The following is a 21,556-nucleotide window of genomic DNA, read 5'->3' on the forward strand; positions in this document are numbered from 1 at the left end:
GCTCGCTAACCAGACAACACTAACAATAGTTTGACACTCTAGCATGCACTGTATTCTCACAGATAATGATGCTCCACTGTACAACAGTACACTGTATGAGTATGAGACTCTCCGCCACTCTACTGCATGACACTACACTTGATAACACTGCACCATACAACATTCTACCCTACTCTATGCCATTGCACTCTACAACACTCTGCTACACTCGCTGACACTCTACGACACTCTACTCAATGACACTCCACTCCCCCAAACTCAATTTCATGATAGTCCAGTCAACGCAACTCCACTGGACAACACTCAGCTCTACTATTTGTCACACCATTACACTGCGCAACTCGCTGCTCCACTCTACGATACTCCACTCCATAATATGACACACCACACCACTCCATTTTATAACACTTTACTTCACTGTATGCTACGTCACTCCACTCTGTTTCACTCTACAATATTCCACTCTACGACACCAGACTTCACTGCACTCTCCTTTGCTGAACTGTACTACAGGCCACCTTATGACATTTCAATCAATGACACTCCACACTGCGTTTTGATACAAATTGTTATAAAAAAAATAAAAAGCATTAGCATACAATAAAAACAACAAAGCTTAAAGATAATTTATCGTTAGAGATATCTTATGCCTTCTTTCTATACATACCAATTTAAAATACAAACCATTAAACATTGCAAAGTTATAATTATAAATGCAATTTATAATTTGCGCACCACCTTCAAATTACTATATGTCGTGTTCTTCCAACTACAGCCTTGTCACCTCACTCGCCACATTACATTAACTATAACTCATGACTTTTCCATGCAATGTTTATACCCTTGCATACTACATCACTTACAGCATGTGAAATCATAGCATTCATAACAAACAAGTTACTTACCTTTGGCAACGGATTATCTGATAGGGACAATATTTAGCTGCAGATTGTTTACCTTTGAATCTCCCAGGTGTCAAGCATGGGTGGGTATGTAAGGAATCTGCAGCTAGATATTGTCTCTACAAGAAAATGCGTTACCGAAGGTTAGGATCTTGTTAATCTGAAAGAAACTTCCAGATGCAGGTTCCTTGCCTTTGAATAGATACCCAAGCCATGCTTCCAGCGGTGGGCTGTGGACAGATTTTCTAGGCTAAAAAGACCTGCAGGACCGAACTGGCAAAAATTGTTACACAAAAGTGTGAAGTGAAGCTCACGTTGCAGCCAGCCAGATGTCCTAGACTGGCACTCCACGAGACAACTCCGTGGTCACAGCCCCTCCCCAGGTGGAATGAGCTCGTAAGTCCTCAGGAGGCAGCTACCTAGCCAGGGTGTGCCAGATTTTAATGCAGATAATTACCCAGCATGAAATGGTTTGTTTCTGCAATGCCCGACTTTTTTTTATCTCTCACATAACCCACAAAGAGGGAACCACCCAGAACTCTTTCCTACAGTCATGGTAGAACGATAAGGCTCTTTTTGGGTCCAGACAGTGGAGATGCTTCTCTTCCTTAGGGGGATGTGAGGAGCAAAACAGTTGGGCAGTGTGAACGACTGACCCAGATGGAATTGGGTCACCACTTTAGGTAGGAATGAGGCACAGGTGTGAAGCACCAAGGTATTCAGGAATGTCATAAGGTAGGGAGGCTTGGATGACAAAGCCTGCAGCTCACTCACCCTCCGGGCAGAAGTTATCACCACTTCAAAGGCTGTCTCGATGTTAAGCAGCCAGAGCCGACAATTGTGTATTGGCTCAGAGGGAGCACACATGAGATATGTGATAACCATATTGAGATCCCACTGTGGCATGATAAAGGATGCAGGGGGAACGTATGTGCAAGGCCTTTGAAAAATCTATTTACAATAGGGAACTTGAATACAGAGGATTGGCCCGGCAGCCTCAAGGGACAATAACATTTTCAATTCTAACAAACCCTCCTTTTGGCATTCATTGCTAAATTATATTATTGCCATCAGGTAAGGGCCTTACAAATCTAAATGAAGGGGAAATGCTAAAAAATAAACAACATTTGTTAGCTCATTCAGTCATCAGTGTAAGCAAGAACTCTGTGTGATATGCAACACACACATTGCAGGACTCGTAATACATCACTAATATTCAAAAATGCCCTAGTCTATGCACATCATATTCTGGATGTCCTGCATCATCATGGCCCTATTCTTAGAATCATGCTCTGAATGATTAACCCCTCCCATGCTGGTGATGGAACCGCTCCGTCACCAGCCTCGGACGCGCTGTGCTGATGGCGGAGCGGTTCCGTCACGGCCCGCTCGGCGCACCTGCGCGGCGCTGATTCCGCGCTTGCGCTGGACGTTCTGTTGAGCGGGCGGGGCTGTGACAGAACCGCTCCGTCATCAGCACAGCGCGCCCGAGGCTCGTGACGGAGCGGTTCCGTCACGAGCATGGGAGCGCTGCGTGGCCCCCCTCCCCCCTAGCGCTGCGGTGGAATTGCCGACGCAGCAAAGGGGTTAAGGCAAGGTATCAATATACTTACACAGCAGGCACAACAGGCAAGAAGGCAGTGTATACAGAGACAACATGCCAGGATAATCCAGCTATGGCGATCAAGAAGATGATAATCTTCCACCCCTAAGATGTGAATAGGTCCCAAAATCACCCAGTGAGAGACCATGTGCCATTCTCCTGGTGTATGTCAGAGGCAAGCTTATGGAGCTTCAGTATGACGGCATATACATTCGTGTGTGGTCCGTTATGTATACACAGCAACTACTTCTGATGACGGGGCAGGCCCCACTCCTATCAGCAAGGATGATGTCTAACACCATTCGGTTTTGAAGGGCAACAAGTCTCGTAACCTGGAACTCTACTGTGATTTTGGTCAAAATCCCTGCAGTGGTGTTAATGATCCCTTCCACAACCCTAGTGAGCTGTCGAATGTTAAGGCTATTGGCGATGGGGCCCCAGAAAGGTATGATTTCATAGCATCAGTATACTGCTGCAAAGTGGTGTCCGTCTGATCCATGTCGTCTGTGCTAATCATTCTTCTGAACCGAAACACATGAGCATTTCTACCCTGTAATCAATGGTCTTTATGGTAATTGGGCAGGACGATATATAACGGGGTAAGAGGTAAGAAAGATAACACCTATCCAACCATCCCTCATGAAGCCAGACATAACAGTGAGACCCAGAAACAAAGTAGACATTGGGTGGCAGTATTAGGGGCGGGTTATCTGATACTCTGAAATTATAAATGGCGTTGCATCTGCTCTCCCCCACCTCTATCTTCCCAGTCCCCTGGACACAGAAAGCAGCTGTAACATTAACCACTGACAAGGGTATCGGCTTATCTTCAGTAACATTACGGGCCCGAAAGGACTGGAAGTATTCTGATGAATTGAACTGCAGGAAATTATCCATTTCCGCCTGGGACCATGTTCCATTTCTCAGTCCCCTATATCCTTGCGTGCAAGAGCTTAGGAACAATCTGCCAAATGGCTCTCGGCCTATAGGAGCACCAGGAGGTGCTCTATGTGGAAAATGTACATTTTGCTTTCGGGTGCGGGAATCAGTACTCTTTCGTTCTAATGTAGCAGCCCGGGCAAATGAACGTACCATACTAAGCAAAGCAAACCACCGCTCGCAGCTATAGACATATGACAAAGGCGTGGACAACAGGTTCTCACTTCTATGAATCACAGAGGACAGCATCCCAAATAGCCAGCATTTTGGCGTGTTATAAGCATTGTGTGTTTGGAGCAGAGTCTGGATGAAAACATTATCTCTATAGGACTTTCGGTGTTCCTCCTTGTGAGGTGCCAAAGTGACAAAAATATGTTCAGGGAGAACAGGCGTAGTACCAACCAAAGTATGCACAGGATATTTTTCGTCAAGGAAATACGCTATCCAAAGTATTACTATTAGAGAGATCAGAATAATAGTTACAAAAACTATTTTGCTTTTCACAGACCAAGTAGACCAAACAGGCCCGTTCCGTTCAGAACTTAGAACTGCAAAGGGCTGTTCTTCCTCTCGAATGGGGCGACCAAAGGTGTAAAAATGTTTTTGTTTGTTTTTGGAAGCAGAGGAAAAGACTTATGATTTGAGCCAACTGGAGGTGAAACAAGGAAATGGGACAGTGTTCTCAGCGTCCCTCTGAGTCCTGCTGACAGACTCCTATTGTTCATCAGGCATAGGCGCTGTTGAGCACTGGTGGTGGAGCTGTTCGTCTAGCTCAAATCCAAATCCCACGTTACAGGGCAAGGTATTTCTGTCTTGAATATCACAGTAATTTGGTCCTGATCGTTCACTGTCCTAACAATGCACCAATCTCCCTTTCCCTAATCTACCGTTGGTACCACAGACATGGTACATTAGCCCTATTCTTCAACAATGCAGTCGATCCCTACTAATCTGACTTTTCCTTTGGTGCACTGTTCTTCCGTCTGGGGCGTAAATTGTACCTTGTCACTCCAGGCACAGAGGAGTCAGGAAAAAGGGGGTCAGGCTCAAAGGGACCAAGGGGCAGAGGCTCAGACAAAGACTAGCCAACAGGCTAGGGCTCAACGGGCTGGGACTCAGGCACAGGTTGACCAACAGGCTGGGGCTCCTTGATGGCCTAAATCTCAGGTGGCACTGCCTCATTCAGCACAGCGTGGCTCTCTTCCCCAGCTGGTGCCCACTTCAGGCGTGCATCCATAAAGTGAATGAAGCATTGTACCTGCTCCTTCTCAGAGTTGCCAATCCCATCCAGCACCCACTGGTCATAAGGCAACGGCAGGGGTTCCCTCTTACAGTGGGTACTGTGGATCCAGTTCTTCCGGCCGTTGACCTTTACTGCTGTTCTGATGACGAGAAAGACCTGGAGTGGTCCCCACCAGAGCGGCTCCAAGCTGCTTTTCCTCTGGAAATTTCGCACGTGGACCCAGTCCCCAGGTCATATTTCTTGGCCTGGCTCCTCAGGAGTTTGTGGTAAGGCTTCAGATATCTGTTGGTGAATAGAACACAAACTTTTAGTCAAATGATAGAGGTAATCTACAAGCAAAGGGTATTCTATATCAGAAAACCAGCGAAGTCGGGCGACACACCAGACATTTGCCGGGCGGTCGAACATGACCTCGTACAGTGACAGTCCTGTTCTAGAGTGGGCCGTGGCAGTTGCGGACAACAGCACTAGGGATAAAGTATCTGGCCACTGCAATACTGGGCTCTCCTTGATCTTTGCCATTTTTAGTTTGAGAGTACCATTGTACTTCTCAACTAAACCTGCTGATTGTGGGTGGTTTGCTGCATGAAAGGTTTGCTTGATGTGCAAACCTTTGAATTAAAGTAACTTCCATTGTCACTCCAAATCAAACGGGGCAAGCCAAAGCGTGGGAAGAACTCTTTCAATAGTACCTTTGCCGTTGCCATGGTTGTATTCTCTTGAGTGGGGTAAGTGTAAATCCATTTGCTAAATGCATAGACAACCACTAACTCATATTTCAGATCGTTAAACTGCCAGAAGGTGTAGGGGTACCTTTCCCAGGATTGTGCATCATGCATACCATGCAGAACATCACCAAATGTTGTCGTTCTGCCACACAGGATCTAACAATTTACATATCCCTTTTGCACTAAAGTGGGCTGGCCCATGTGCCATAGTAACCACAGGTAGGACATATGCATCGGGTAACATCGATCTCTGTTTTCCTGACTTGTCAGTCCAACACCCATCCTCATCCAAACGAGCCGTACTTACCTGCCATACTGTTAACTCCTCAATCGCTGCCCAGCTCTGTATCTCCTTGACATTGTCCAGAGGGTCCCCAAATATAGTGACTTCATGTACCCACCTAGCAGGTCCTGCCACAAACATTATTTTCATTCGTGTTCGGGCTGTCTCTTTAGCTGTTAGGTCTGCAAATGCATTTCCCTTTCCCACATCATCAGTAATTGCCTCGTGGGAACTACACTTTACTATTGCCAACTTCTTTGGAAGTGTTAAGGCTGAGAAGAGCCTTTGTATCAATGGGCCATTCTAAATTTCCACCCATGTAAAGTCCGGAATCCTCTCTCTGCCTAGAGCCGCCCAAAATTATGAGCGACCCCAAAGGCAAACTGGTTGTCCGTATAAATATTGACAGACAGTCCCTCACTCAACCCACAACCCTAAAGAAGGGCAACCTTCTCTGCAGCTTGGGCCGATTGGTAGGGAACTTGTGATGTCTCGACTACTTTGTGGGTAAGTAGTTACGGCATACGCTGCTGTTGTGGTGCCATCTGGTAATTTGAAACAAGAGCCAACGACATATAGCTCCCATTGGGGATCAGATAAGGGAACATCAGTCAGGTCTACCCGTCCCTTTGTCTCCTCCTCTGTACGGAAAATGCAATCATGCACGTCCTTGTCCTCACTCTCGAAAGGAGGGGGTAGTAACGTGGCTGGATTGAGAGTGGCACATCTTTTGATGGTGATGTGTGGTGCAAACAGGGTCAGCTCATAGCTAGTTAGACATGCACTGGTAAGGTACTGCATCTTCGTTCTGTTCAAAAGTGTATCCAAAGCATGCGGTACCATGACTGTGAGGTCAGTACCAAGGACAAGCCCTGCCGGTTGTCGAATAGAGACGGCTGTAGGAAGGTGGATATCTGACTATGGTTACCCCCAAACTTTTTGCCTGGTGTTTAGCTGGTTTTTGACATAGTTGGCCTGGGATTCTGCTATTCAGGGCCCCAGGCTAATTGCTCTCTCCTTAAAATGGACTCCATGTACCTTAGGTACATACACAATTGGAATTGGCTCACCTTATTGGCCCCTGTAACAGTGTACCCAGGTACCCAGGGCATAGGTGCTTCCAAGGCCTACCAGGGGCTGCAGCATGTATTGTGCCACCCCTGGCCTGGCCTCCATATTTGACACAACTGGCTGATCACTCAGCTGGGGTAAGTCGGTGTAACCACCCCTTACTTAGGTGTAGTATGCCTATACCTAACCTAAAATGGACACATATGTTCCTATCAGTCACTCCTATGGAAGGCCTCATCAATCCTGGAGGCAGAGTGCTTGGAAATATGTGAGATGGTGCTCTGGCATGAGCTGAGCCTGTCTGTAGCTTTCGGAACCATGTCCTTTAGCTGTTTCATGATATTGCCATGCCATATACTCTTAAGTGTATTATGAACCTCGCGGTTAAATGCTATCTTGGGTTTGGCTTTATCAAAACATGTCGAGTAAGGTGTCATACGAATTGGAATACTACCCCCTCGCCAGTTGTGGCGACGGGGGTAGCATTCCACCCTTCTAGAGGGGCACGACATGTACCTAACCTAAACCCCGGTTAAAGTTAAACAGAGCCTTAGCATCACAAAATGGATGCTGCCACCACAGACACAAGTCTGACCTCCTGCTGCTGGGAGTCCTTCCAGCGAGGGCAGCTTGGACAAAGGGTTTCCTGCCTGGGGAGGTGCTAGCACCACTCCAGACAGGATTTTGTGTATTGGGTAGGACAGGGCTGAATAGAATCAGACATGCCTGGGGCACACAAGGTGTCCCTGTGCATAGGCCAGTTCAAACCGGTGCTGGGGCTTTCCAGCCCCAGTCCTGGCGCAAAACTGGACAAAGGAAAGGGGGTGTAACCACCCCCCTTCCTGGTTCCACCCAGAGGAGGGACCTAGTAGGTGATCCGGCCCCCCAGATTCGAATAAGAGTGGGAGCTGTGTCCTGAGACTTCAGATCATCCTGAATCAACTTGAAATACAGAAGAAGACTGGACTTCGACATTCTGCTGCACAGAAGATGGAAGAGAATCTCCCTTGTGGCCAAGGAGTGACCACCCTGTGAACACAGGCACCAACCAGCAACTCAACGTCTGCTTTGCCGCCGCCTCCCGCCGGAGCCCGAGCCCAGAGCCTGACAAGACCCAGACTCCCAGACTTCTCACCGCCCGATCCACAGTCCCTCCAAAGAAGGGACCCGTGGAGGCACCGAGAGACGTGGGACCGGACCTCTTGGAAGACCCCCGAAACGCTGACTGCGCAGCATCAGAGGCACCCTCGACGCTGTGCTTTGGGGTTTGAGAAGCCCCAACCTCGAGCAGCCCTTGCACCGAAGATCAGCCCCCCAGCATCTCCACGATCTGCGTGGGGCCCATTTGCACTGTGCCACTCAACGCGCCATCCCGTCCACTTGCCACATGGCTAGCGGCCATCTTGGCAATGAAACCTTCAACTTACACTGCGGGTCTGGTTGCTCCAGACTTGTCCTCGCTCCTGTAAAAAGGAGCACCTGCTCTGACCTTGCTGGTCCGAGTAACAAGCCTTTTTCGATTCCTGCATGGCTTGCATTAGCCAAGGCCTGTTTGCTCCAATCAAGTTGCCGACACTGCCAACAGCGTTAAGCCTGCGTGGGACAGCTCGTGACCGACTCCTGGACGTCATCGACCCCTCGTGTCCACGTGGCTGCAGAGAGAAGCTACACCTCGACGCCTGTTTGCACCCGACATCGCCTGGTTCCACTCTGGTTCCACGGTAGTCACTGGCTAGTGACTATGAACATTGTCCCCTCTGCTTTCAGGTCTTCACCTCTTCAGATCCACCCTTGGATCCACCGGAACTCTTCACATCGAGCCGCCTGCAGCATCTTCAGCTCCAAGCACCATCGACCTGCGTGACGAAACCCGACACTACTTCGACCCTGTGCACCCGCTTCCTGTGGGTGAGGTAACTCAGCAACGCCGGTGTTCCCACACTGGTACACACCTCTAGTGTCTGTGTCTAAAGTTTCATCCTTCTAGGTCACTCGGAAGGTTCCTTAATAACTAACTTTGTAACTTTTACGCACCATTGACATTGCATTGGTAAAGCGTGCACTTTCCGCACTGCACCCGAGTCCCGCGGGCCTTTCCCGACTTCTTCACTGCTAGTCCCGAACAGCTCCAGCGATTCCCCAGGCCCTAGGCCTCTTCACTTTCCCCATAGTGGCCTTATACCACTATTTTAGTATATGGTTTAGGTGGCCCCTAGGGCTCATCCATAATTGTGCAACTTTTGTGTATTTAAACTGTGTTTTGTTTTAACGCATTTGCTTCTGTGCTCATAAAGAGTATCAGGGTTATTTGTAGAAATAAATCTATATATATTTTCAATATATATCTGTGTGGTGTCCTTTCATTTGGTATTCAAAGGATTGTGTATGGTAAAACAGCTTGCTTCACATGCCTTTACAGAGTTTAGCCTAAGACTGCTTAGTCCATGCTACCCCTAGGATAGCTTGTCTATAAGGTTGACTTTACAACCTGCACCATAAGGGTTGCTTGGCATGGTACAAGGTGATCACTAGAACTAGTGAGCATCATATACCAGGCCAACTTCTCACAACGGCCACAGCTGCTCTTAGACAGCTCGGGAGGGTTCTCGCGACATTATCAAGAAGCTCAGAAAATAAGCACACAGCCTCTGCTTACCTCCAAAGGCCTGTGTTAAGACAGAGAGCGTGCAGCCAGCCATCTCGTGTATGTACAACACAAATGGCTTCTGGTAGTCGGGCATGCCAAGCACAGGCGCAGAACAAAGTGCGACTTTTAGTTGCTCAATAGCTTGTTGACATTCATGTGTCCAAGGCAAGGGTTCATACACATCTTTAGCGGTTAGTTGCAATAGAGGCTTTGTTAGTACAGAGCAGTTAGGAATCCAGTGGCGACAATGCGAAATAATCCCTATAAAAGAGGGCACATCCCTTTGAGTCTAAGGGATGGGCATTTTAACAATAGTGCCAATGCGTTCAGGTATTAGTTTCCTTCCCTCCTTTGACAGTAGGTGACCTAGTTAGGTGACCTCCTGTCGACAGTACTGAAATTTTGAGAGGGGCACTTTATGTCCATGGTGGGCCATAATGTAGTAACAATTTAACTGTTGCATTCTTGCAACTGTCTTAAGTGTCAGAAGCGATCAAGAGATCGTCCACATACTGCAATAATACATTACTGGTGGGAAGCATGAGGGAGTCCAATTTGCTTTTTAAGTTTGACTATAGATACTGGGGCTTTCATTACAGCCCTGAGGAGCCCGACAGAATCTAAAGCTTCTGCTGGTGAGGGCAAATCCAAACAGATACCTACTATCTGGATGTATTGGGATGCTAAAGAATGCATTTTTTTAAATAGATGACAGAAAAGTATTTGGCAGAGGAAGGAATAATAGTCAGGAGGGCAGTGATGTCGGGGACAATTAGGAACTGAGGGACCACAATCTTATTAACCTCACGCAAATCAATCACAAAACAATAGACAGCTGGATGATCATCAGAGGAACTCAAGGGTGTCCTCTTAAGAATTGGAAGAATTGGGCTATTACACACCTTTGCAGACGTCTCTTCAACAACGCCTAACTTGACCAAATCCTGTATAATCTGCAAGAGCGCTCGCTCCCCTGCTTGCGGTATTTTGCACTGAGGGATATGGAGAAGAGCAAAGTTGTCCTTGACTCTAATAGAGACCGGGGGTATCTGCAATAGCCCCACATCCGTATCACCTATAGCCCATAACATTGTTGGCACATCCTTGAATTAATCTGAAAGTGTCCTGAAGCACACCCTTATTTGTTTTATGATTCTTTTTTCACTATAATTATTGCTCAAATTTGGCGTGAATGCACTCTTTTGTGCCCCATCCCGAGTGCACATATGTAAATACTTAGAAAAGGTGTGATGCGCGGTGTGTGAATCACCTAAAAGTTGCACAGCCTTATGCATGTTTGTGATCCACATTATACACGTACTCAGAAGTATTTTAAAAAGTTCACTCTGTGTATTTCTGCTAATTTTTCAGTTTTTGGCAGTCACATCAAAGGTACAAGGTTCCATAATTTCATGCATTATATTTGCTCAGGAATTGCCCATCCGGGCCTAATCGCAGGCACGTTAAGAAACTCAAATCCTCCATTTACATGTAAGTTCACTCAATGCATTTCGGTCATAATTGACCTTCGTCAGGGGTATCTGCAATAGTTATTAAATCAATGTCAGCCAACCAAATAGTTCTTATGCAACAGCAGTAAATTAACAAACTTTCCTTTTTAGACCCCTACCCTTTAAACAAAAAATTCAGTGTTACCAAAACTAACATGAACTTCTGTTTGTGTGTTCAGTGCCAATCATCCTGTCCTCCATTAGTTACCAACCACAACCCACTAAACAATGCCCTGTAACCTGAAGTGCAAACATAAATATAATGTGCAACATTACAATAATTTTGCTATTCAAACAAAATACAAATCACAGATGCCGCCTCTAAAAGTCCCCCCCGAATTACAACTGAACGAATCTACTTTCTGCTCTAATATAGTCAAATTTGAATCGTTCCGTGTGACTGCTTATAACACCATACGTAACGTTCCCCAGCTGTAAACAATCCATATCACCCAATCCTGTGCTCCACCCTCAAAGACTCTCCCACTAACCCAACTATAACGACCGCAATCACTCTTTCATGAAATACTCAATGTCATGCGCCCCGTGCCTAAGTGCACACCTAAACAACCAAACTTCAACAAATTAAATGCGTTCCCATTCCTCCTGTGAGTGTCAGTCCATAAATTAACCTAAAAATAAAACGTGTCCATAAAACTCCAACTTGTGAGTGCTGTCCGAAATGATTTGCTGACATGTGAATATTCCTTATTCTTGATGTTCTTCCCGACGGTAACATATTTCAAAGGCCTTTGACGTGAAAAGATGTTGCTGTTTGTGATTCATACTTTCTTTTTCAATCGGGTTGCTTGACAGGGTTCGGAACAGAAGGTAAACAAATCATCTGAAAGTGTCCTGAAGCACACCCTTATTTGTTTTATGATTCTTTTTCCATACTAATTATCACTCAAATTTGGCGTGCATGCACTTTTTTGTGCCCCGTCCCTAGTGCACATATGTAAATACAGGGCATTGTTTAGTGGGTTGTGGTTGGTAACTAATGGAGGACGGAGTGATTAGCACTGAACACATAAACAGAAGTTCATATTAGTTTTGGTAACACTGGATTTTTTGTTTAACGGGTAGGGGTCTAAAAAGGAAAGGTTGTTAATTTACTGCTGTTGCATAAAAACTATTTTCTTTGGCTGACATTGCTTTATTAGCTATTGCAGATACCCCTGACGAAGGTCAATTATGAACCAAATGCATTGGGTGAACTTAAATGTAAATGGAGGGTTCTAATTTCTTAATGTGCCTGCGATTTGGCCTGGATGGGCAATTCCTGAGCAAATATAATGCTTGAAATTATGGAACCTCGTACCTTTGATATGAAGGTCAAAAAATGAAAAATGAGCAGAAATAAACAGATTGAACTTTTTTTAATACTTCTGAGTACGTGTATAATGTGGATCACAAATGTGCATAAGGCTGTGCAATTCTCAGGTGATTTGCACACCACGCTTCACACCTTTTCTGAGTATTTACATCCTTGAATTCAGCAGGAAGAGGATAATCCTTTGACAAACATTGCTTGGAATTCACTACATTGGGTCCTATTGTCATATAGACATCATCCGGGGAGCAAGAAATAGTTGTGTGCAACCTCTTTAACAAATCCAAACCCATCAAATTTTCTCCACAATTAGATGTCAATAGGAAAGGCAAATCTGCAGTAAAAGGACCGATAGTTAGGGCAAGTTGCTTCGAAATGGGGCTCACAACCTGTATACCTGAAAAGTCTACCGAAACATTATTTTGGCCGGACAGGGCTTCCCCCGGGACCAGTGAACAAGAAACAGAGCTATTCATTGCATCTGTATCCACCAATAATTTTTTAGCTGAGCCCTGCAAATCAGCTGTAACATAAGGTCCACGTTGATCGTCAGGGATCTGAACTGATCCCTCACCTGCCTGTGGCTGTCCTAGCCCTGTGTTAGCCCTGTCACTTCATCCAAATCGTAGTCATCCTGGTAATACTGTTGCCCCCTAGTGTCATCAAAATTGTTCTGATTAGACCAACCTGGCTGTTCCTCACCTCCCTGGCCTCTGTCGTGGATGTCTGCCCCACGACCCCGAGAACCCCGTCCTTTAGGAACCACAACTTTCTGTAACAACGCCGAGCACTCACTGTGCCAGTGTTCTACCTCCTTACAATATGCTCACTGGTTTTGCCCCAGAGGCGCGGCATTTCTGTTAGTGCAAAGCAGCTGTCGAGCTGGGCCAATGCCTCGTCCCCTACCGTTCACCCTGGATGCCTGGTGTATTGATGGAGCGAGGGTGAAAACAAAAGGTTTTGTATACCCCTCGTGAAATTTCTTCCCCATAACAGTAATATGTATTAATCGTGTGGTTTTGAAGTTAACCAACATAGAATAGAATGCACACACACACAAATACACGTGAGATACTAATTTGCTTGAGTTGCGAATGTTAATCTACTAATGAAGTGAAAATCTCTGTGTATATGCTTTTTGTATGTCTTATTGTGTCAGAAATGATGGAGAATGGTAAGTAAACTATGCTTCTTTGTGGCTAAAAACGCTAGGTGCTTATTAACTGGGTTACCTCAGAATGGGGGAGGTAAACAGAAGGGCTATACTTCGAAATCTAACGTTTAATTGTGTTTATTTCTGTAATAGTTCCCATAAAGGCCCATGAGGCCTAGAGTAAAATGGAAGATTGCAAGACTCCGCGACTGTGATGACCTACGCATGCACGACTGTACTCGAGAGAAGTGCAAGCAGCTTGTGCCTGTACAGCGTGGGTCAAGGTCAACGTGGCCTGAATATTCAATCATGTGCCAAAAATGTGTATGTCCGCATCGTGAGCATGGGAAACCAGTCTGAAATAACAATTTAAAGGACACAAGTGAAAAAACTGTTAAAGAACAATCGGGACCTTATTCTTTTGACTATAACGATGACTTGGCGGAAATATAGACAATGAAGAGATGAGGTTATGCTCATCCACTCCCTACTTCGACCAATGAGGATAAACGAGGATCCTAAAAGTTTCAAATCTTAGATAGATAAGTTAGGGTAAAAGGGTATAAAAAAAGACGTTTGGAAGTGAGAAAAAAGCTTGCTTTTGATTTTATTTTCTCACCACGACATGCTGTCGGATTGATGAACTTTTTCTATGGTGCAAAGACTTTGGGCCAGATGTAGGTAGGCGTTTACCGGGTGGTAACGGCCGAAAACCGGTAAAATCGGCCGTTACCGACCGGAATCCAGGAAATGAGATGTAGGAGGCCATTAATTACCGATTTTTGAAAATCCAAGTCGGAAACATACCGACTCGGTAAAAATGACCCGGTAAAATTACCGTGTCGGAATCTACCGTATACATAAATACCGAGTTCGTATTTTCCGACTCGGTAAATCAGAAACGGTAATAATTGGCCTTGGAGATGTAGGTAAGCACAAAAATACCGATTCTGCCGAAAAACTGTATTTTTTTGTCGGTATTTACCATGGATTGAAAGCAGGTGGTAACCAAGGGAGGGCTATAAAAAAAGTCCCAAAATGCACCTCAGGACCCATGATGGCGGCTTTTTACATCATAGCAAGACGGCAGAGACTACAGGCAGCAGGACAGAGAGAATGGCTAAGGGAGGAACAAGTGTACAGGCAGAGGATAACACTGTTCCAACTGACAGAGCCTGAAATACTGCAGAGGTACAGGCTACACCCAGACACCATCAAGCAATTGATCAGGGACCTACACCCTTTCCTGGACCACCCAACACCCAGGGCCCATGCCATCCCACCTCATGTCCAGGTGCTATGTAGCTTACACCTGCTGGCCTCAGGGAGCTACCAGAGTGTGATAGCTGTAGTGGGTGGCGTGTCCCAGGGCTGCCTGTCCCGCTTCTTCAGGAGGTTTCTTGACGCCATGATGCAGAGGATGGGGCATTATATTTCATTCCCTGTTACACCGGCAGAATTAGCCAAAACCAAGACTGACTTTTATCAACTGGCACACTTCCCTCACGTGATCGGCTGCATCGATGGCACCCACGTCCCACTCTGTCCACCTGCAGCCACAGAGCACATATACAGGAATCGCAAATCGACGCACTCCATCAACGTCCAGGTCATATGTAATGCAGGTAACCTCATCACTGACATCGTAGCCAAGTTCCCCGGAAGTACCCATGATTCTTACATATTCCAGAATAGTGGAATATACACACGCCTACTTGCCGGAGAATTTGGAAATGGATACCTGCTAGGTAAATCACAATGACACACCCTGACACTCACATTAGATCTACGTCTCATGTACTTGCAATTGTCTATCTTTCTCCCCCTAGGCGACAGTGCATATGCCCTGCGGTCCTTTGTGCTCAGTCCCTACCTCAACCCATCCACCAGGAGTGAAAGGCGATACAACGTGGCTCACAGATCCACACGAAACGTAGTTGAGCGCACATTTGGACTCCTTAAGAGCAGGTTTCGCTGCCTCCACAAGAGTGGAGGTGCGCGGCAGTACACCCCAATCATCTGCTGCAAAATAATAGCGACCTGTGCAATGTTGCATAATCTCGCCACCAAGCAAGGCACTGAGGTGGAGCTCACATATCATGAGGACATTGATGACGACCCAGAGGTGGCAGAGCCCCAAGCTACAGTGGCAGCAGCAGCTACAGATGGGAGACTGAGACGGGCAGAGGTTACACAACAATATTTCTGAGTGAGTAAAGAGACACAGGCATGAATGTAACTTTGTGTAAGTAGTTTAATATTCACTACGCCACAGCATTGTTAGCTCACATTGGGCTCACTATATCAAACACTCCATGAGTGTGTTGTCACGGTTAACACCACCGTGACTACAGCCTTGGGTGGAGGGCAAAGTCATTGTTTGTGGCCACGGGCCACAGGGCGGGGCTGCTGTGGCTGTGAATCAATGTTCTCACTCTGGCCTGTCACACTTCCCCGACGCCTGCCACTCCTCCGTAAGTCATGCACAGGAGTGCTTGCACCACTCCTGCTGGTGGACCCCTCGCTTTCGGCAGCACAAGTGTCGCCTCCAGTGCCAGTCTGATGCGCGAGCACTAGCTCCATAGCAGAGGTCATCCTGGCCATACCTTCACTTAAATTGTTGCAGCACTGCACTATGGCATCCTGCATCGTGACTGACCGTCTGCACAGCACAGTGGTAGCAGTCGCAAACCTGTTCAGGGCCTTGGTTTGCTGGCGCACATCCACACGGGCCTTGCGTCTCTCCAAATGGTCCCTGTCCAATTTGTCACACAGGACAGTCATGCACTCTGTAATATCAGATATTCCTGACGCCATGGATTGCATGCTTCCTGCCATTTCCCCTATGCCCTTGCCTACTGCTTCCAGTTTATTATTTGTTGTGCGTGCGTGCCTCTGAACCCCCATCATTGCTTTTGCCTGCAGGCGCTGCACCTTCACCATGGTGGCCTCCAGTCCGCAGAAGACACCTTGGACTTGACGCACATCCTCTACCTCCCGTGGCCGTCGCCCTCGGACACTGGCCCGCGTGACTCTGGGACTGGGCTGCTGCTCGGTGTTGCCTCTGTCCTGTGTGTCACCCTCCACCTCCTCCTCCGATGATGTTTGCAGTATTCTGCGAGGGGGCACATCATGGCTCCTTACTCTTCCCAGCACTGGGGATGGTGATGTGGGGGTGGGTGATTGTTCTGCCGCTCCTGTGTCCTGACTACCGAATAGGAGAGGGGATTGTGGATTTTCTGCAGTTGCCTCCTCAGGTATCGGGGCTGCCTGCTCTTGGTCCTGCCCTCCGTGAGATGTGCTAGGTCCGGCTCCTTCCCTCCTCTTCTCTCTGACCTCTGCTGTGCTGCGTTTTGACTCTCCTGTGGACAGACATGGACATTGTGTCAGTAATGTTGTTCATCTGTGTCATGGGATAAAATACACTTCTATTGCACTTTTGCCTGTCTCTCATTTGCCTATGCTACTTGTCTGTTGCTCCCCTTGCTGCAATGCACGCTGACTGCTCTGAGGTATCTACACATGACTACATTTCCCAGGATGCATTGCAGGACATTAGTTAAACCTGTTGTGGAGTCTGATTAGTCCTGTGAGGGGAATAGGTAAATGGGTAAATGATGAGGTTCTTGCATCTTACCTGGTTTCTTTGCTCCTCTTGCTGAGCTGTCAGCGTCTCCAATTCCGTGAATACATTCCTTCTCAAGGGTGGATGCCACCATCTCCTCGATGTCGGTGAGTCTGGGGGCTCTGTTTCTTCCTCCTCCTGTAGCAGCACTTTCCTTGCGGTGGGCAGCAAGTTTTTTTTTGGTGATTATGCGGATGTCATACCACCGTTTTTTTAGGTCTTCAAGGTCACGGTGGGTGACACCAATGGCATTTACCTTGCCTTGTATGTCAACCAGGTGCTGCGTTTGATTGATTCTGCAACATGCAGAGTTTGCTTTCCAAAAATTTTCCCATAATGTCTGACAATCTCCGAAATTAGCACCTGCAGTTCCTCCTGGCTGAACTTCTGCTTCCTTTTGCGCTCTGCAGCATCTCTCTGTGCCTCCTGGCTCTCCATCTTGCAGTGTAGTTTGTCTCAGGAAAGGCTGCTCCACACTCTGTCCTCCTGCTCTCCTGACTGTTTGTTTCTGCACCTGCATGGGCGTGGCCTGGCCCAGGTACTGGGGTGTGGTGCTTGGATCTGATTGGTTAGTTCCCATGTGGCTTTGGATTTGGGTGTGGTTGGAGTACCTGATTGGTTCACAGGCACACATGTTTGTCAGTTTCAAATTCTTCGGCGGATAGTTCCGACACGGTAAATACCGGGTCGGTTTTTACCGACTCGGTATTTTCCGGGTCGGGAGTTGCCATTCATTCCTATGGGCCATGGCACCGGTGGATCAGTTTGGGTTTTTCCGTCTCGGATTTTACCGTGTAGGTATATTCCGAGTCGGTAAATACCGTTTCCGATTACCGACAGGTTCCGAGTCGGTATTTGTTACCGGCATTGTTACCTACATCTCATTTTCCTACTCGGTAATACCGAGTCGGTATGACTCGGTATTTAAGAGGTCGGAAAATAAAATTTACCTACATCTGGCCCTTTGAATTTTTCTTGACTTTAACTTTTGATGGGTGCAGAGTCCGGATGGGAGGTGAATATCAAGAAGGAATAGAGAGGTGGTTTTGGGGAACTATGCTGTCCTTGTTCTGATGTCCGTGTCCTGAAATCTTGGTAATATTACTTTGAATTATTTTTCTAAACTGTTATGCTAATAAATATAAATGTTTGAATGTAACTTCTCTTTCTCTCTAGGGGCCAGATGTAGGTAACTTCAATTTACCGACTCATAAATACCGAATTTTACCGATTCGGTATTTATGAATCGGTAAATATGAAGGAGGGAGATGTAGGTATTTTTTAAATTTGATTTACCGAATCGGTAACATTCGGTATTTACCGATTCGGTAAATACCGAATCGGTATTTCTCATTGATTCCTATGGGCTGTGAAGCGCATAGGAATCAATGGGAAATACCAATTCGGTATTTACCGAATCGGTAAATACCGAATGTTGCAAGGGTGCAGGGGGTGTCACTTTGACACCCTCTAGCACCCCAAGTAAAGGCATGTGTGACATGTGGCACACATACATGCCCTAAGGGCATGTCTGTGTGTCATATTGCACAGTGTGCATGCACAGATGTGCATGCACACCTGGATTCGGTATTTTACCACACAATAGGATTGTGTGGTAAAATACCGACTCTTAAGGGCCTGAGGCACTCTCAGGAGTGTCACCTACATTTGGAGTTACCAAATCGGTAAAATTACCGATTCGGTATTTTACAGAATCAGTAAATTTACCGAATCGGTAAATTTACCGATTCTGTAAAATAATGGCCCCTACATCTGAAAACCCAAATACCGGTTGGTAACGGCCGAATTCGGCCGTTACCGACCTGTATTAGGGCTCCTACATCTGGCCCTAGGTTATTGAATGTTTAAATGATTATTAAATAGAGCGAATAAAGAAAGGTTATGCTAGGAGATTTAGGGCCAGATGTAGGAGCCCTAATACCGGTCGGTAACGGCCGAATTCGTCCGTTACCGACCGGTATTTGGGTTTTCAGATGTAGGGGTCATTATTTTACAGAATCGGTAAATTTACCGATTCGGTAAATTTACTTATTCTGTAAAATACCGAATCTGTAATTTTACCGATTTGGTAAATCCGAATGTAGGTGACACTCCTGAGAGTGCCACAGGCCCTTAAGAGTCGGTATTTTACCACACAATCCTATTGTGTGGTAAAATACCGAATCCAGGTGTGCATGCACATCTGTGCATGCACACTGTGCAATGTGACACACAGACATGCCCTTAAGGCATGTATGTGTGCCATATGTCACACATGCCTTTACTTGGGGTGCTAGAGGGTGTCAAAGTGATACCCCCTGCACCCTTGCAACATTCGGTATTTACCGAATCGGTAAATACCGAATCGGTATTTCCCATTGATTCCTATGGGCTTCACAGCCCATAGGAATCAATGGGAAATACCGATTCGGTATTTACCGAATCGGTACATACCGACTGTTACCGATTCGGTAAATCAAATTTAAAAAATACCTACATCTCCCTCCTTCATATTTACCGATTCATAAATACCGAATCGGTAAAATTCGGTATTTATGAGTCGGTAAATTGAAGTTACCTACATCTGGCCCTTAATCTCTAAATAAAAATTAAATAAATGGAGAATTAAGCTGGTCTTCTTGTCCATAAGTTAACTTTTACTAGCAGATCCATTGAGAAAATGGTGGGGTGTTTAAAAGTTTTTTTGAGAATAAAAGCATGGTACTATTGAAAAACTGCAGATGTATATAAGTGTATGAAGTTTAGAATGAAATAAAGACACTCCACTAGAATCCAGCAGCTCTCCTCTGATCTTCACTAATCCTGGGAGCAAGTTGAATGTGTGTGAAAATGACTAGTGGTGTTATGGGCCCCACTGACAAGTAATGTGTGAATAGCTCCTACGAAGTATAGTGATGGTTTGTGGGTTTTGTTTTGAGCCGCGCTGGATCAGTTAAACTTGGTAGCAGAGCATTGGTTGCTATAGGTTATCTAGGATAAGTAATGCATAGAAGAAGTGGGGCAATGTATATAGAGTTTTGATGCACAGAATTTATGATTAACACTATATGTTGAGTCTGTATTACGTTATATGTAGTCCGGAATTTGAGGCTTCTGGGAAGAAGGAAGCTGGTTACTCTGGCTAGAAAGAGGAGCGTGTGGCATGTAAGTCGCACACGTGTGACATGTAAGTCACACATCACATAGTCTGTTTCAAAGTGGTGACATCGTCGTATGTTACAAGTTTAGGGACCTTTACGTGTAAAAGTGTTGAATGTATAGCGAAGGCAACCTATAAGATCTTGGGTTTAAGCATAGGAATCATTGCGTTTTCTGACTTAAACTTATCCCTGAGAGAGTAATAGAGTTTTCACCTAAGCTTGAGAGAAGGGTAAGGTAGAGGGATGTGCTACTTTATCGGCGAAACTAAAACTCTGTGGTAGAGATGAGGTAAGCGCTGTCTACTGGGAATACAGAATACTTGTGAGTTTGAGGAAACTATCACTTTGGTTTTAGCGAAACAGACGAATGGAGATGTTTTATCTCGTTACTAACTGATTTTAGTTGTCTATAGGTGTAAATACAGTGTTCCGATAAATTTTGAAAAGGAGGGGTCAGTCGAAGTTGCGTAGACAGGAGCAGGGCTGACGTTAAAAGTGTTGTGCTGGGATTGGTCCACGTGACTAGAAGAGAGTAAGCGCTGATTGGTGCACTAGCAAAGGCTGTAGAAGCATTGGTGGTGAGTGATTGCGAGGATTATGGGGAACGATTCATGAGAGTAGAATGCAGAGATGGATAAAAGCTGATATGTGTGATGGAATGTATCCGGTGAGGACAGTTGATGAAATGGTAGGACGGAAGTGTGCGGAGAAAATAAATAATGTGGAGTCAGAAAGGAAAGGTTATGAGGATTGTGAAACAAAGGAGGTAGTACTGGAGGAGATATTAAATAGAAGACCTCTTCCATACCAACCAAGTTCTGTAACTGTGACTCCAAATGCTCCGCCAATGGAGGACCGATTTACTGGTACCCCGAGGCAATTTCTAATTTTAGAGACCTTCCGGAAAGAGAAGAAATGAGAAATGATTCTAATGTCCCATTAGTGGAAACCAGACTTACTGGTACTCCCAGACAAAGTGATGAAAACAGAGGAAGTGTAGCCAAAGTAGAGAGGAGAATTGAAGAACACCCAAGTACTTCGGAATATATACGGTCTACTAATGAATTGACTGAAAAGTTACAGGAGCTCACTAAAAATATAGAAGCTGTAACTGTCCCAGTAACAATAGGTCCTGTAATTTCAATGTGTGAAAACCAGAAAATAAAAGAACCATCGTTAACAATTCCTTTGAATCAATTTTTAAAGAAAGTAAGAGAAAAGGTTTATCCAGATTTGTCTGAGGTTAGGCGTACTAGTCACATGACACCGCCTGATTTGACTTTTAATCAAAGTCTCCCATATAAGTTTCCTGCAGGTCCGGAATCAGATTCTGCAACATCTGCGAAAAGTATAGAGA

The sequence above is a fragment of the Lissotriton helveticus genome, chromosome 1_1 (genome assembly GCF_964261635.1).
Source record: "Lissotriton helveticus chromosome 1_1, aLisHel1.1, whole genome shotgun sequence".
NCBI lineage: Eukaryota > Metazoa > Chordata > Amphibia > Caudata > Salamandridae > Lissotriton > Lissotriton helveticus.